The following is an 18,718-nucleotide window of genomic DNA, read 5'->3' as shown; positions in this document are numbered from 1 at the left end:
GCTTTCTCTTAAGGTATTGTTTCTGCTGACTGTTGCCTCTGCTAGATGGGTGTTGGATCTGGGTGCCTTGTCTTATAGGTCCCCATATCTGATTTTTCACCGTGACCGGGCGGTTCTTAGAACACGTCCCGGGTACTTACCAAAGGTGGTGTCTTCTTTTCACCTTAATCAGTTGATCGTGGTTCCAGCCTTTGCCTCTCCTGACTTGTCTTCCAAAGAGCGGTCTTTGGATGTGGTACGGGGCTCTCTGTATCTATGTGAAGAGAACTGCATCCCTTCGGAAGTCTGATTCTCTCTTTGTACTGTTTGGTTTTCACAAACGTGGCTGGCCTGCTCACAAGCAGACCCTGGCCAGATGGATTAGAATGGTAAATGCACATGCTTATGTACAGGCTGGCCTTCCAGCTCCTGCTACCATCAAGGCCCATTCTACTCGGTCTGTTGGACCTTCTTAGGCGGGCCGCCGTGGTACGACCCTTGAACAATTGTGAAAGGCAGCTACATGGTCCTCAGTGAACACGTTCATAAGGTTCTATGCCTTCGATACTTCCTTTGGATGCTGGGTATTTGTGCCCACTACAGTGTGTCCCCTCCCATGAGGAACTGCTTTAGGACATCCCCAATGTCATTCCCTGTGGAGCCCAGTGTACCCCGCAGCAGAGAACGAGATTTATGGTAAGAACTTACCATTGTTAAATCTCTTTCTGCAAGGTAAACTGGGCTCCACAAGGCGTCCACCCTGACGCACTTAGCTTCTTTGGGTTGGTATGGCATTAGCCGCTGACACTTTCTCCTGTCGTGAGAATGAGGTGTATGTGGCTACTAACGGTTGTCGTCTCTTTTACCTGCTACTGCATTGGACTGGTTAACAAAAACTGAGCTCCTCTGCACGGAGGCGGGGTTATAGAGGAGGTGGTGCTATGCATTCTGGGAAGAAGGTCAAAGCTTTCAGCCTGTTGGTGCCTCGGATAAAGATCCTACTCTACACCCCAGTGTCATTCCCTGTGGAGCCCAGTGTACCTTGCAGAAAAAGATTGAACAATGGGAAGTTCTTACCATAAATCTCTTTTTTTTTTTTTTTAGCAACCAATATTGCATTTCCCATACTTATAATGGGAAATGCGATCTGGGACGAATTTACTAAAAAAAAAAAAAAAACTGTGAAAAAAAATCGCAGTGAACCCAGTGATAATTTTGGCAGCTCAGGCTGGTGAAATCACAGGGCAGCACTGCGATAAGCTGCCTTCTGCCCAGCTTTCTCTGGCAGAAAAAGCTGTGCAGGGACCCCACAGTGTGATCAGCTCTGTGTGTCCGATGGACACACAAGCTGATCACTTGTAAGAAGTTAAAAAAAAGTAAAAAACCCCCAATAAACATACTCACCAGTCATATATAGTGGCAGATGCTCAATTAGCTTAGTGATAGTATTCAGGTGCTTGAAAGGGAGGGGTATTTCTAAGCAAGAAAAAAAGGCATTTTGTTTCCCCCAGCACCTTGAATGATAACAGTAACCAGATTTAAATCCCACACAATATTAGAATTCAGAGATCTCGGTTACATATATTTGCGCAAATATATGAATAAGCCCCAAAGCCGCGTCAAGGCCTCTCTGTATATTTGGGGTCCCTAGTACTATATCTAGGTGCAGGGTGTGGCACCCGAAAAAATCAGCATAAGCCAGAAAGCCCAGGGCAGCATTACCCCAATCTGGTTCTATGATTAACCCGCAAGGAACCACATGATAATGTAAGTAAGTAAGTAAGGAGCCATTATCATGTGGCTCCTTGCGGGTTAATCATAGACCCAGATTGGGCTAATGGAGGTGTCGGGTGTGGTGCCCCTGGACTGGCTGAGCTGGATGGCTTTAGTGTGGCATACCTTTTACATTCTATTAACACTTATCATTTACTAATTTCTTTAACACTATTTCTCAATTTTAATTACATCTCATTTTTGTATCACTGTCTTTATAGCTTCGGCTTCCTAACACTAATTTATTAACACTATAGTTTTTTCACTGGTATGCTGCACTGGGATTTCTGTCTTTCTGCACCTAGATATAGCGCTAGGGACTTCCAAATATACAGAGAGGCCTTGACTCGGCTTTGGGGCTTATTCATACATTTGCGCAAATACTGTATATGTAACCGTGATCTCTGAATTCTAATATTGTGTGGGATTTGAATATGATTACTGTTAACATTCAGGGTGCTGGGGGAAACAAAATGCCTTTTCTTCTTGCTTAAACATAATCACCAGTCCAGGGAGCCGGTGATCGGTGCTCCTGTGCAGGCTGCCGGGCAGCGGGTCCTCCATATGGTGCGCTGTGACCCTGGTGCAGTAAAGTGACGCTGCAAAATGGCAGCCTACTTTACAACACTGGGGGTCACAGTAGCACACAGGATTCGGCGCCCGGCAGACCAGCTGGAGCAGTGATGAATGGCTACCTGGACTGGGGAGTATATTTACCGCGTGGGGGAGTAGTCACGACGGGGAAGGGGTGGAGGGAGGGCGCGGCAATGGTGGCGGAGGGGGCATTGTGCCCAGCAGGACATCAGAGTATTTTTTCTGAAAAATACCTTGATGATGCTGTGGACAGGCATCGCATGGATAGAGCTTGCTTGCAAGCTCTGTCCCTGCATGCGATAACTGATACATCCGTGCGATGTAATAAATTATCGCAGTGTGGATTCGGTTGATTTTATCACCTCACATCCGCATCCTTGGATCTAAAGGTAGAAAGAAAAAAGTGTCCATTCATTTTTATTTTATTTTATATGAGTCATCATAACGTTAAAATATACATACAGTACCAGAAACGGAGCAATAAAATCATATAAGCAAAGGACAACTGGTTTTGCAAAAGGTTACCATCAGAACATTTACCAGACAAGAATTCTCTATCATTTGTATAGTCGCAGATAAACCTGTGTGTATGGATGTGTTTCGCCATCATGAACTGCGTCAGGGGGATGTCTTGACTACAGGCATTTAATATTTAAATAGTTACACATTTCCTGTATTGTACTAACTTGTCAGGATGTCGGAAACATTTAAAACTCCAGCTTTGTGCCTTAAACAAACACTGTATGCAGGAAATCAAAACAAACACTTTCTGCAGATTTTCCACTTCTAAGTATCTCTTTATCATTGTCTGTCCCAGATGTTTGCAGCTGCTTCAGACCTGGTACAGTGCTGTATAGTTATATTCTTTACTGAATACAGAAATTCAAGCACACCCATCTTTATCTCCAGCAGTACAGCTCTGTGTCCTGGTGGTAGTACACCTGTTATGCACCTGTTCTACATGCTTTCATTATCTATTGCTGGGGCATACATCATAAACTTACAGTCATTTTATATGAAATGCGTATGTATTGGCAACAATCTTTTACTGTATCTCACTATTCCAGATAAGGAGAGTTAAAAACAACTCCAGTAGCTGTTGCCATTAATATAGGACAAAGAACAAAAATTGAAAGCGCTGTCCATAATAAAGAATATTTTATTTTAAAACAATAAGATCCTCAAGATCATATAAAAATACCATGTGTTCAATATCAATTCCTACAATTCTCTAAATGAGAGATATTCTAAAACAAAAGGACATCAGAGCATTTCAAAGACTAAAATTTCTTTTAGTATTACCTATTTGTAACACAGCTGTGCACAGTGGATACACTTTCATTAAGTAGACACACTCTATTCTAATTGAAACATTGTATCATTCTTCATATAATAATTATTTCTCCACAGTATACACTTATAAGGCAATATCTGCCCCTCGCTCATTAAAACAGCCTCCTAAAGAATATTTATATTACTTATAATTCACAGTCCCAAGCATATCTAGAGGAAATTGGATATATGCAGTTCTTAATATCCTGAATGATGCTTCTATCCTCCCGCTGGGACAATGATACGTTTTTATATAAGTCTCAGTATCACTGAGATTTAGGCACGCTGTATTATTAATTGGAGCAATATGGACTAACAGTCATGTATTCTCCTGTCCAGAATATGCTGAAACCGGCTGATCTGAAAGTACTAATGGGTGTCCCCGTCTATTGCCTTTAGTTTAGCATGAACAGTTAAGCTCCTATTATGATATGAATATGATAGCGTGCTCCACAGTTTAGTTATTTAAACCACTCAGGCTGTATAGAAAGCCGTGTACACAGCTGATCTCACCAGTCACCGTCCGTGGCTGCACCTCCTGCCAGATGTCCATCCCCATTCCGTACAGCGGGGGTCATTCCGAATTGATCGCAGCAGCAAGTTTGTTAGCAACTGGGCAAAACCATGTTGCACTGCAGTGGGTGTGTGGGAGGGGGGGAGAGAGAGAGTGCAGAGAGAGTTAGATTTGGGTGGGTTTTTTGTTTCTGTGCAGGGTAAATACTGGTTGCTTTATTTTTACACTGCAATTTAGATTTCAGTTTGAATACACCCCACCCAAATCTAACTCTCTCTGCACATGTTATATCTGCCCCTCCTGCAGTGCACATGGTTTTGCCCAACTGCTAACAAAGTTGCTGCTGCGATCAACTCAGAATTAGGCCCAGCACTCGGCTGCTTCACTTGCGCTGGGGATCTCATGGTCCGCCTCCCAATGTCAACGCCACACAGGCAGTGTTAGCGGTTGCAATTTGGCGGCTTACAATTGGTGGCTAGGTTAGTGGCTGGGCACTGATCAATAGCCGTCCGTGGCTACACTTCCCGCCAGACGTCCGTCTCCGTCCCGTACAGCACTCGGTCGCCTCACCTGCGCTGGGGATCCCACAGCCCGCCTCCCGGCGTCTATGTTACACAGACACGTTGCTCTTTAACAATTGGAGCCAATAGCTGTGCTGGCGGCTGGGCTCTAGTCTTTGTCCCAGGAAACCACACAGGTGCTTCACCGGTGTTTGGAAGGTTTGTATGCTGCTTCCAAATGCTTGTGTTCACTTCTCCAGATAAGGAGAGTTAAAAACAGGGCCAGTAGCTGTTGCCATTAATATAGGATCACTAGTATCTTAACACTGATCTGTGCCATCAATATGTTGTATTACTTTTCATTGTAAGCATCGAAGTTGGTGTTATTATTATACAGTATTTAACAATTTTACTAATTTATTGCAAACAACTTGTAGCTTAGCGTTTCACTCTATATTATGTTGGCACCATGTTAGCTGCAAAAATAAATACATTGATAAATAAATTAAATAAAATGAATATAAAAGTGATATAGTATCATGTCAGCCTAAATCACTGCAAGCTTTCCAGCTTTCCTTCTTCTGCCTTACACACCAGGCATATAGAGAGGGCTAATTGGTTTTAATATAATATATAAATGCTATTTATTTATTTTTACTTAACTAACAGTGCATGTCATGTATGCCAATGCAATTAGCCAGACATTAGGCCCGATTCAGACCTGATCGCTCTTGTGTGAAATCGCACAGCGGCCGATCATCGAATGACTGCGCATGCATGTGCACCGCAATGCGCAGGCATGACGTCAAACAGCGACAGAATGGTGCGAAAACTTCGATCGCACGGACGTACGCAAGGTGATTGACAGGAAGCGGACGTTTGAGGGTGGTAATTGCCCATTTTCTGGGAGTGGCAGGAAAAATGCAGGCGATCCCAAGCGTTTTCTGGGAGGGTGTGTGACGTCAGCACTGAACCCGATCAGCCTGTTTGTATCGCACTGTAGGAGTAAGTCCTGGGCTACGCACAGACTGGGAAAATCATTTGATGGTGAGTGATTTGCAAACGGATTTGCAGATGTCCGCTGTCTGGCAACTTATCCACTGGCTCACTTCTCCACTCTTTTCACTGCTTCATGAATAGACCTGTATGTGATGGCTGCAATAACCCTATGAGATGAGTCTCACATAATACAGGTATAAATAATAAATTGTGGGTTCTGTGCTCGACAAAAATGCTATACAGATGTGTCCACATACATCTTTGCTATATCTCGCCATGTATGGCACAGTTTTGTATGTTATAGACTCAGAGAGTTAGCCTTCTGATTTTTCTTAATTTGCTTCTTTAATATGTTACTTTATACATATTCTATTACGGCAAACAATTTTTTTTTAAATCCATCCACTCGCTACTCGTGAAAAACAGCTTAGTCGTGCTTTGCATGATGTGCCAAATTGGATGCTGCTCCCCTCCTCCCTGTCCCACCTGCTGAAGCAGAGCATAGAGCGAGGCTGGCGTAGCGGAGTGCGGACGGCACCTCTAAAACCAGCGCCATACATCAATGCATGCCGCTGCTGGCGCTCACTGCTTTGCGATGGCCCTGACATCACCCCATTTGTTCCAGCACCCAGGTCACGTCCCCCCTATCTCCCCCAGTTGCAGCCCTGCTGCACTCCACATAATGAGGTCACTGCTGTGTGCTGTTTTTCATTGGCTGTATTGTAATTAGTGATGTGCACCGGACATTTTTCAGGTTTTGTGTTTTGGTTTTGGATTCGGTTCCGCGGCCGTGTTTTGGATTCGGACGCGTTTTGGCAAAACCTCCCTGAAATTTTTTTGTGGGATTCGGGTGTGTTTTGGATTCCGGTGTTTTTTTACAAAAAACCCTCAAAAACAGCTTAAATCATAGAATTTGGGGGTCATTTTGATCCCATAGTATTATTAACCTCAATAACCATAATTTCCACTCATTTTCAGTCTATTCTGAACACCTCACACCTCACAATATTATTTTTAGTCCTAAAATTTGCACCGAGGTCGCTGGATGACTAAGCTAAGCGACCCAAGTGGCCGACACAAACACTTAGCCCATCTAGGAGTGGCACTGCAGTGTCAGACAGGATGGCAGATTTAAAAAATAGTCCCCAAACAGCACATGATGCAAAGAAAAAAAGAGGCGCAATGAGGTAGCTGTGTGACTAAGCTAAGCGACCCAAGTGGCCGACACAAACACCTGGCCCATCTAGGAGTGGCACTGCAGTGTCATACAGGATGGCAGATTAAAAAAATAGTCCCCAAACAGCACATGATGCAAAGAAGAAAAGAGGCACAATGAGGTAGCTGTGTGACTAAGCTAAGCAACCCAAGTGGCCGACACAAACACCTGGCCCATCTAGGAGTGGCACTGCAGTGTCAGAAAGGATGGCACTTCAAAAAAAATAGTCCCCAAACAGCACATGATGCAAAGAAAAAAAGAGGTGCACCAAGGTCGCTGGATGGCTAAGCTAAGCGACACAAGTGGCCGACACAAACACCTGGCCCATCTAGGAGTGGCACTGCAGTGTCAGGCAGGATGGCACTTCAAAAAAATAGTCCCCAAACAGCACATGATGCAAAGAAAAATGAAAGAAAAAAGAGGTGCAAGATGGAATTGTCCTTGGGCCCTCCCACCCACCCTTATGTTGTATAAACAGGACATGCACACTTTAACGAACCCATCATTTCAGCGACAGGGTCTGCCACACAACTGTGACTGAAATGACTGGTTGGTTTGGGCCCCCACCAAAAAAGAAGCAATCAATCTCTCCTTGCACAAACTGGCTCTACAGAGGCAAGATGTCCACCTCCTCCTCATCGTCCGATTCCTCACCCCTTTCACTGTGTACATCCCCCTCCTCACAGATTATTAATTCGTCCCCACTGGAATCCACCATCTCAGGTCCCTGTGTACTTTCTGGAGGCAATTGCTGGTGAATGTCTCCACGGAGGAATTGATTATAATTCATTTTGATGAACATCATCTTCTCCACATTTTCTGGAAGTAACCTCGTACGCCGATTGCTGACAAGGTGACCGGCTGCACTAAACACTCTTTCGGAGTACACACTGGAGGGAGGGCAACTTAGGTAAAATAAAGCCAGTTTCTGCAAGGGCCTCCAAATTGCCTCTTTTTCCTGCCAGTATACATACGGACTGTCTGACGTGCCTACTTGGATGCGGTCACTCATATAATCCTCCACCATTCTTTCAATGGTGAGAGAATCATATGCAGTGACAGTAGACGACATGTCAGTAATCGTTGGCAGGTCCTTCAGTCCGGACCAGATGTCAGCACTCGCTCCAGACTGCCCTGCATCACCGCCAGCGGGTGGGCTCGGAATTCTTAGCCTTTTGCTCATACCCCCAGTTGCGGGAGAATGTGAAGGAGGAGCTGTTGACGGGTCACATTCCGCTTGACTTGACAATTTTCTCACCAGCAGGTCTTTGCACCTCTGCAGACTTGTGTCTGCTGGAAAGAGAGATCCAACGTAGGTTTTAAATCTAGGATCGAGCACGGTGGCCAAAATGTAGTGCTCTGATTTCAACAGATTGACCACCCGTGAATCCTGGTTAAGCGAATTAAGGGCTCCATCCACAAGTCCCACATTCCTAGCGGAATCGCTCTGTTTTAGCTCCTCCTTCAATGTCTCCAGCTTCTTCTGCAAAAGCCTGATGAGGGGAATGACCTGACTCAGGCTGGCAGTGTCTGAACTGACTTCACGTGTGGCAAGTTCAAAGGGTTGCAGAACCTTGCACAACGTTGAAATCATTCTCCACTGCGCTTGAGTCAGGTGCATTCCCCCTCCTTTGCCTATATTGTAGGCAGATGTATAGGCTTGAATGGCCTTTTGCTGCTCCTCCATCCTCTGAAGCATATAGAGGGTTGAATTCCACCTCGTTACCACCTCTTGCTTCAGATGATGGCAGGGCAGGTTCAGGACTGTTTGCTGGTGCTCCAGTCTTCGGCACGCGGTGGCTGAATGCCGAAAGTGGCCCGCAATTCTTCGGGCCAACGACAGCATCTCTTGCACGACCCTGTCGTTTTTAAAATAATAATTCTGCACCACCAAATTCAATGTATGTGCAAAACATGGGACGTGCTGGAATTTGCCCAGATGTAATGCACGCACAATATTGTTGGCGTTGTCCGATGTCACAAATCCCCAGGAGAGTCCATTTGGGGTAAGCCATTCTGCGATGATGTTCCTCAGTTTCCGTAAGAGGTTGTCAGCTGTGTGCCTCTTCTGGAAAGCGGTGATACAAAGCGTAGCCTGCCTAGGAACGAGTTGGCGTTTGCGAGATGCTGCTACTGGTGCCGCCGCTGCTGTTCTTGCTGCGGGAGGCAATATATCTACCCAGTGGGCTGTCACAGTCATATAGTCCTGAGTCTGCCCTGCTCCACTTGTCCACATGTCCGTGGTTAAGTGGACATTGGGTACAACTGCATTTTTTAGGACACTGGTGACTCTTTTTCTGAGGTCTGTGTACATTTTCGGTATCGCCTGCCTAGAGAAATGGAACCAAGATGGTATTTGGTACCGGGGACACAGTACCTCAATCAAGTCTGTAGTTGCCTGTGAATTAACGGTGGATAACGGAAACACGTTTCTCACCGCCCAGGCTGCCAAGGCCTGAGTTATCCGCTTTGCAGCAGGATGATTGCTGTGATATTTCATCTTCCTCGCAAAGGACTGTTGGACAGTCAATTGCTTACTGGAAGTAGTACAAGTGGTCTTCCGACTTCCCCTCTGGGATGACGATCGACTCCCAGCAGCAACAACAGCAGAGCCAGGAGCAGTAGGCGTTACACTCAAGGATCCATTGGAGGAATCCCAGTCAGGAGAGGACTCGTCAGACTTTCCAGTGACATGGCCTGCAGGACTATTGGCGTTCCTGTCTAAGGAGGAAATTGACACTGAGGGAGTTGGTGGTGTGGTTTGCAGGAGCTTGGTTACAAGAGGAAGGGATTTAGTGGTCAGTGGACTGCTTCCGCTGTCATCCAAAGTTTTTGAACTTGTCACTGACTTATGATGAATGCGCTCCAGGTGACATATAAGGGAGGATGTTCCGAGGTGGTTAACGTCCTTACCCCTACTTATTACAGCTTGACAAAGGCAACACACGGCTTGACACCTGTTGTCCGCATTTGTGTTAAAATAATTCCACACCGAAGAGGTGATTTTTTTTTGTAATTTGACCAGGCATGTCAATGGCCATATTCGTCCCACGGACAACAGGTGTCTCCCCGGGTGCCTGACTTAAACAAACCACCTCACAATCAGAATCCTCCTTGTCAATTTCCTCCTCATCATATACCTCCCATATCCTCATCCTGGTGTACTTCAACAGTGACATCTTCAATTTGACTATCAGGAACTGGACTGCGGGTGCTCCTTCCAGCACTTGCAGGGGGCGTGCAAATGGTGGAAGGCGCCACCTCTTCCCGTCCAGTGTTGGGAAGGTCAGGCATCGCAGAAGACACAATTGGACTCTCCTTGGGGATTTGTGATTTAGAAGAACGCACAGTTCTTTGCTGTGCTTTTGCCAGCTTAATTCTTTTCATTTTTCTAGCGAGAGGATGAGTGCTTCCATCCTTATGTGAATCTGAACCACTAGCCATGAACATAGGCCAGGGCCTCAGCCGTTCCTTGCCACTCCGTGTCGTAAATGGCATATTGGCAAGTTTACGCTTCTCCTCAGACGCTTTCAATTTTGATTTTTGGGTCATTTTACTGAACTTTTGTGTTTTGGATTTTACATGCTCTCTACTATGACATTGGGCATCGGCCTTGGCAGACGACGTTGATGGCATTTCATCGTCTCGGCCATGACTAGTGGCAGCAGCTTCAGCACGAGGTGGAAGTGGATCTTGATCTTTCCCTATTTTACCCTCCACATTTTTATTCTCCATTATTTAATGTGTGGAATTATATGCCAGTATCAATAGCAATGGCCTACTACTATATATACTGCGCACAACTGAAATGCACCACAGGTATGGATGGATAGTATACTTGACGACACAGAGGTAGGTAGAGCAGTGGCCTACTGTACCGTACTGCTATATATTATATACTGGTGGTCAGCAAACTGTGCAAAACTGAAATGCACCACAGGTATGGATGGATAGTATACTTGACGACACAGAGGTAGGTAGAGCAGTGGCCTACTGTACCGTACTGCTATATATTATATACTGGTGGTCAGCAAACTGTGCAAAACTGAAATGCACCACAGGTATGGATGGATAGTATACTTGACGACACAGAGGTAGGTAGAGCAGTGGCCTTCTGTACCGTACTCCTATATATTATATACTGGTGGTCAGCAAAATTATGCACTATACTCCTACTATATACTACAATGCAGCACAGATATGGAGCGTTTTTCAGGCAGAGAACGTATAATACTGGTGGTCACTGGTCAGCAAAACTCTGCACTGTACTCCTCCTATATAATACTGCTGGTACCAAGTCCCCACAATAAAGCAGTGTGAGCACAGATATATGCAGCACACTGAGCACAGATATGGAGCGTTTTTCAGGCAGAGAACGTATAATACTGGTGGTCACTGGTCAGCAAAACTCTGCACTGTACTCCTCCTATATAATACTGCTGATCCCCAGTCCCCACAATAAAGCAGTGTGAGCACAGATATATGCAGCACACTGAGCACAGGTATGGAGCGTTTTTCAGGCAGAGAACGTATAATACTGGTGGTCACTGGTCAGCAAAACTCTGCACTGTACTCCTCCTATATAATACTGCTGGTCCCCAGTCCCCACAATAAAGCAGTGTGAGCACAGATATATGCAGCACACTGAGCACAGATATGGAGCGTTTTTCAGGCAGAGAACGTATAATACTGGTGGTCACTGGTCAGCAAAACTCTGCACTGTACTCCTCCTATATAATACTGCTGGTCCCCAGTCCCCACAATAAAGCAGTGTGAGCACAGATATATGCAGCACACTGAGCACAGATATGGAGCGTTTTTCAGGCAGAGAACGTATAATACTGGTGGTCACTGGTCAGCAAAACTCTGCACTGTACTCCTCCTATATAATACTGCTGGTCCCCAGTCCCCACAATAAAGCAGTGTGAGCACAGATATATGCAGCACACTGAGCACAGATATGAAGCGTTTTTCAGGCAGAGAACGTATAATACTGGTGGTCACTGGTCAGCAAAACTCTGCACTGTACTCCTCCTATAATACTCCTAGTCCCCAGAATAAAGATATTTGCAGCCCCCTGAAACAAAGTGAGAGGACGCCAGCCACGTCCTCTCACTATCATTTCCAATGCACGAGTGAAAAACGGCGGCGACGCGCGGCTCCTTATATAGAATCCGAATCTCGCGAGAATCCGACAGCGGGATGATGACGTTCGGGCGCGCTCGGGTTAACCGAGCCATACGGGAGAATCCGAGTCTGCCTCGGACCCGTGTAAAATGGGTGAAGTTCGGGGGGGTTCGGATTCCGAGGAACCGAACCCGCTCATCACTAATTGTAATGGGTATATTATGTGATTGATTATAACACAATAAGGTGAATGTAATAGGCTACATGTTTGCACAAATGACAATGTTTCTGGAGTTTTTTTTTTGCTGGGAACAATATTATTAATGGCCAAACCAGATTGGTATTGCATTTCAAAAAAAAAAACTCTTCACACAAAGAAAAGGAACCAGGAACAGATTATGAAAAGTGAGATTTACATAACCTTACATTACTTTAGTGACTCAACATAACAGCCCTGGGATCACTATATCACTGGCGGTTCCATAAAATGATAGTACCATAGCAACATAGTTACTATCGAGTTAAACCTGTTGGTGTTCTCCTACACTGTACTATTTTTGGTTTAGTTTTTATTTTAGACTCATTTTAACTGCGGTGAATGTGTAGCCGTTTTTTTGTTGTTTTTTTGCTGTTTTTTTAAAAATGTTATTATTATTACTATAGTACATTATTTACCCGCCATAACCCTGTATATCCTTATCCATTAGGAATTTATCTAGCCCATTCTTAAAAGCAATGACCGAACCTGCCATTACTACTCTCTCAGGCAACGAATTCCAAATACGTATTGTCCTTACTGTGAAAAACCTTTCCGTCTCTGTGGGGGTAATTCAGACTTGATCGTAGATGTGCTAAATTTAGCACATCTACGATCACACAGACATGCGGGGGGACGTCTAGCACAGGGCTAGTCCGCCCCGCATGTCTGGCTCTGCCCCCCAAACCCCCCCGCAACAGGTACAAAAGCATTGCACGGCGGCAATGCTTTTGTACCTGAAGATTAGCTCCCTGCCTGCGTAGCTCCTGTGTGCTGGCAGGGAGCTACCTGTCGCTCTCCGGCTCGCAGCAGCTGCGTGTGACATCATGCAGCCGACGAGGCCCGCCCCCCGCATGGTACGGGCACACCTGCGTTGCCCGGACCGCACCCCAAAAATGGGGACCCAATGCCGCCGGCCCGCCCCTTCCCGCTTAGCGAATGCCTCTGTCAATCAGGCAGAGGTGATCGCTGGGCAGAGATGCCGATCGCATCTCTGGCATGCGCCGGCGTACTGTGGCGCCGGCGCATGCGCAGTTCAGACCTGATCGCCCGCTGAGCGAAAATGCACAGCAACGACCAGGTCTGAATTAGCCCCTATGTGCGAAATCTCTTCTCCTCTAACCTAAGCGGGTGACCACGTGTCCTTTGTGACGATCTTACCAAAAACAAATCCCCCGCTAGTTCTGTGTATTGACTCCTTATATATTTGTAAATGTTAGTCATTTCCCCTCTTAGGCCTAATTCAGAGTTGATCGCAGCAGCAAATTTGTTAGCAGTTGGTCAAAACCAAGGGGGTCATTCCGAGTTGACCGCTCGCTAGCTGCTTTTAGCAGCAGTGCAAACGCTAAGCCGCCGTCCTCTGGGAGTGTATCTTAGCTTAGCAGAAGTGCGAACGAAAGGGTTGCAGCATTAACATAGTAACATAGTATCTAAGGTTGAAAAAAGACAATTGTCCATCGAGTTCAACCTATTTGTGGTCTCCTATGCACGATTATTTTGTATAAAATTTTGACTGAAGTTGATGACTGCCGTTACGTTTTACCCCTCTTTTTTATAATAACCATAGTGTGTGACTATGCCCCGTAACCCTGGATATCCTTATCCATTAGGAATTTATCTAACCCATTCTTAAAGGTGTTGACTAAGTCGGCCATTACAACTCCCTCAGGCAGGGAATTCCAAACACGTATCGTCCTTACCATAAAAAAGCCTTTACGCCGTATTGTGCGGAATCTCCTCTCCTCTAACCTGAGCGAGTGTCCATGAGTTCTCTGTGTTGATCTAACCAAAAACAGGTCCTGCGCAAGATCTGTATATTGTCCCCTTATATATTTGTAAATGTTGATCATGTCCCCTCTTAATCTCCTCTTTTCCAGTGTAAACATGCCTAGTCTTGCAAGCCTTTCCCCGTATTCCAGCATCTCCATACCCTTAATTAGTTTGGTCGCCCGCCTTTGAACCTTTTCTAGCTCAAAGATATCCTTTTTGTAGTATGGTGCCGAGAATTGTACACAGTATTCAAGGTGTGGCCTCACAAGTGATTTTTATATAATGGGAGTATAATACTCTCGTCCCTAGCATCAATTCCCCGTTTTATGCATGCTAATATCTTATTAGCCTTCTTTGCTGCAGTCCTACTTTGGGTACTACTGCTTAGTTTGCTATCTATGAGGACACCTAAGTCCTTTTCCAGTACAGAATCCCCTAATTTTACCCCATTTAGTAGGTAGGTGTTATTTTTGATCTTGTTACCATAGTGCATTACCTTACACTTGTCTGTATTGAAGCGCATTCTCCATTTCGCTGCCCAAGCTTCTAATTTAACTAAGTCGTTCTGAAGCGACTCAGCATCCCCCTCCGCATTTATAACTTTACACAATTTGGTATCATCTGCAAAAATTGACACCATGCTCTCTAGACCTTCTGATAGGTCGTTAATGAAAATATTGAACAATAGCGGTCCTAATACTGAGCCTCGCGGCACACCACTTAGCACTTCAGTCCAATTTGAAAAAGATCCATTAACCACAACGCGCTGCTCCCTATTATCTAACCAGTTTTTGACCCAAGTGCATATTGTGCTGCCTAGCCCTGTCTCATGTGTGGTACAGTGTCGAATGCTTTGGCAAAACCTAAACAGATTACATCCACCTCTTTACCCTGATCTAGGTTTGCGCTTACTGTTTCATAAAAGCCAAGTAAGTTGGTTTGACAGGATCTGTCCTTCACCCATGTTGATTCATTTTAATGACCTTATTGACTTCAAGGAACTTCTGAATACTATCTCTTAGAATACCTTCCAATACTTTCCCCACTATAGATGTAAGACTAACTAGTCTATAATTACCTGGTTCAGCTTTACTTCCCTTTTTGAATATAGGCACTACTTCCGCTATACGCCAGTCGTTGGGAACCATACCTGATATTACTGAATCCTTAAAGATCAAAAATAGCGGTTTTGCAAGTTCAGAGTGAAGCTCCATTAGAACCCTTGTGTGAATACTAGTGATGTGCACCGGAAATTTTTCGGGTTTTGTGTTTTGGTTTTGGATTCGGTTCCGCGGTCGTGTTTTGGATTCGGACGCGTTTTGCCAAAACCTCCCTGAAATTTTTTTGTCGGATTCGGGTGTGTTTTGGATTCGGGTGTTTTTTACAAAAAACCCTCAAAAACAGCTTAAATAATAGAATTTGGGGGTCAATTTTATCCCATAGTATTATTAACTTCAATAACCATAATTTCCACTCATTTTCAGTCTATTCTGAACACCTCACACCTCACAATATTATTTTTAGTCCTAAAATTTGCACCGAGGTCGCTGGATGGCTAAGCTAAGCGACACAAGTGGCCGACACAAACACCTGGCCCATCTAGGAGTGGCACTGCAGTGTCAGGCAGGATGGCACTTCAAAAAAATTGTCCCCAAACAGCACATGATGCAAAGAAAAAAAGAGGCGCACCAAGGTCGCTGTGTTACTAAGCTAAGCGACACAAGTGGCCGACACAAACACCTGGCCCATCTAGGAGTGGCACTGCAGTGTCAGACAAGATGGCACTTCAAAAAAATAGTCCCCAAACAGCACATGATGCAAAGAAAAAAAAGAGGCGCACTATGGTCGCTGTGTGACTAAGCTAAGCGACACAAGTGGCCGACACAAACACCTGGCCCATCTAGGAGTGGCACTGCAGTGTCAGGCAGGATGGCACTTCAAAAAAATAGTCCCCAAACAGCACATGATGCAAAGAAAAATGAAAGAAAAAAGAGGTGCAAGATGGAATTGTCCTTGGGCCCTCCCACCCACCCTTATGTTGTATAAACAGGACATGCACACTTTAACGAACCCATCATTTCAGCGACAGGGTCTGCCACACGACTGTGACTGAAATGACTGGTTGGTTTGGGCCCCCACCAAAAAAGAAGCAATCAATCTCTCCTTGCACAAACTGGCTCTACAGAGGCAAGATGTCCACCTCATCATCATCCTCCGATTCCTCACCCCTTTCACTGTGTACATCCCCCTCCTCACAGATTATTAATTCATCCCCACTGGAATCCACCATATCAGGTCCCTGTGTACTTTCTGGAGGCAATTGCTGGTGAATGTCTCCACGGAGGAATTGATTATAATTCATTTTGATGAACATCATCTTCTCCACATTTTCTGGAAGTAACCTCGTACGCCGATTGCTGACAAGGTGAGCGGCTGCACTAAACACTCTTTCGGAGTACACACTGGAGGGAGGGCAACTTAGGTAGAATAAAGCCAGTTTGTGCAAGGGCCTCCAAATTGCCTCTTTTTCCTGCCAGTATACGTACGGACTGTCTGACGTGCCTACTTGGATGCGGTCACTCATATAATCCTCCACCATTCTTTCAATGGTGAGAGAATCATATGCAGTGACAGTAGACGACATGTCAGTAATCGTTGGCAGGTCCTTCAGTCCGGACCAGATGTCAGCACTCGCTCCAGACTGCCCTGCATCACCGCCAGTGGGTGGGCTCAGAATTCTTAGCCTTTTCCTCGCACCCCCAGTTGCGGGAGAATGTGAAGGAGGAGCTGTTGACGGGTCACATTCCGCTTGACTTGACAATTTTCTCACCAGCAGGTCTTTGAACCTCTGCAGACTTGTGTCTGCCGGAAAGAGAGATACTACGTAGGTTTTAAATCTAGGATCGAGCACGGTGGCCAAAATGTAGTGCTCTGATTTCAACAGATTGACCACCCGTGAATCCTGGTTAAGTGAATTAAGGGCTCCATCCACAAGTCCCACATGCCTAGCGGAATCGCTCTGTTTTAGCTCCTCCTTCAATGTCTCCAGCTTCTTCTGCAAAAGCCTGATGAGGGGAATGACCTGACTCAGGCTGGCAGTGTCTGAACTGACTTCACGTGTGGCAAGTTCAAAGGGTTGCAGAACCTTGCACAACGTTGAAATCATTCTCCACTGCGCTTGAGTCAGGTGCATTTCCCCTCCTTTGCCTATATCGTGGGCAGATATATAGGCTTGAATGGCCTTTTGCTGCTACTCCATCCTCTGAAGCATAGAGGGTTGAATTCCACCTCGTTACCACCTCTTGCTTCAGATGATGGCAGGGCAGGTTCAGGACTGTTTGCTGGTGCTCCAGTCTTCGGCACGCGGTGGCTGAATGCCGAAAGTTGCCCGCAATTCTTCGGGCCACCGACAGGATCTCTTGCACGCCCCTGTCGTTTTTTAAATAATTCTGCACCACCAAATTCAATGTATGTGCAAAACATGGGACGTGCTGGAATTTGCCCAGATGTAATGCACGCACAATATTGCTGGCGTTGTCCGATGTCACAAATCCCCAGGAGAGTCCAATTGGGGTAAGCCATTCTGCGATGATGTTCCTCAGTTTCCGTAAGAGGTTGTCAGCTGTGTGCCTCTTATGGAAAGCGGTGATACAAAGCGTAGCCTGCCTAGGAACGAGTTGGCGTTTGCGAGATGCTGCTACTGGTGCCGCCGCTGCTGTTCTTGCTGCGGGAGGCAATACATCTACCCAGTGGGCTGTCACAGTCATATAGTCCTGAGTCTGCCCTGCTCCACTTGTCCACATGTCCGTGGTTAAGTGGACATTGGGTACAACTGCATTTTTTAGGACACTGGTGACTCTTTTTCTGAGGTCTGTGTACATTTTCGGTATCGCCTGCCTAGAGAAATGGAACCTAGATGGTATTTGGTACCGGGGACACAGTACCTCAATCAAGTCTCTAGTTGCCTGTGAATTGTTTCTCACCACCCAGGCTGACAAGACCTGAGTTATCCGCTTTGCAGCAGGATGACTGCTGTGATATTTCATCTTCCTCGTAAAGGACTGTTGGACAGTCAATTGCTTACTGGATCGACTCCCAGCAGCAACAACAGCAGCGCCAGCAGCAGTAGGCGTTACACTCAAGGATGCATCGGAGGAATCCCAGGCAGGAGAGGACTCGTCAGACTTGCCAGTGACATGGCCTGCAGGACTATTGGCTTTCCTGTGTAAGGTGGAAATTGACACTGAGGGAGTTGGTGGTGTGGTTTGCAGGAGCTTGGTTACAAGAGGAAGGGATTTAGTGGTCAGTGGACTGCTTCCGCTGTCATCCAAAGTTTTTGAACTTGTCACTGACTTCTGATGAATGCGGACCAGGTGACGTATAAGGGAGGATGTTCCTAGGTGGTTAACGTCCTTACCCCTACTTATTACAGCTTGACAAAGGCAACACACGGCTTGACACCTGTTGTCCGCATTTGTGTTGAAATAATTCCACACCGAAGAGGTGATTTTTTTTGTATTTTAACCAGGCATGTCAATGGCCATATTCGTCCCATGGACAACAGGTGTCTCCCCAGGTGCCTGACTTAAACAAACCACCTCACCATCAGAATCCTCCTTGTCAATTTCCTCCCCAGCGCCAGCAACACCCATATCCTC

The 18,718-nt window shown here is 45.7% G+C and overlaps 1 protein-coding gene across 8 annotated transcripts in view; it reads left to right on the top strand.

Moving 5' to 3' along the window:
* FAM13C (family with sequence similarity 13 member C) overlaps nt 1-18,718 on the top strand; it is a 914,350-nt gene that overhangs the window by 167,447 nt on the left and 728,185 nt on the right. The window lies entirely within an intron of this gene.

The sequence above is a fragment of the Pseudophryne corroboree genome, chromosome 3, assembly GCF_028390025.1.
Source record: "Pseudophryne corroboree isolate aPseCor3 chromosome 3, aPseCor3.hap2, whole genome shotgun sequence".
Taxonomy (NCBI): domain Eukaryota; kingdom Metazoa; phylum Chordata; class Amphibia; order Anura; family Myobatrachidae; genus Pseudophryne; species Pseudophryne corroboree.
Note: the sequence above shows the minus strand (reverse complement) of the source record. Positions and strands in the feature narration are given on the sequence as shown.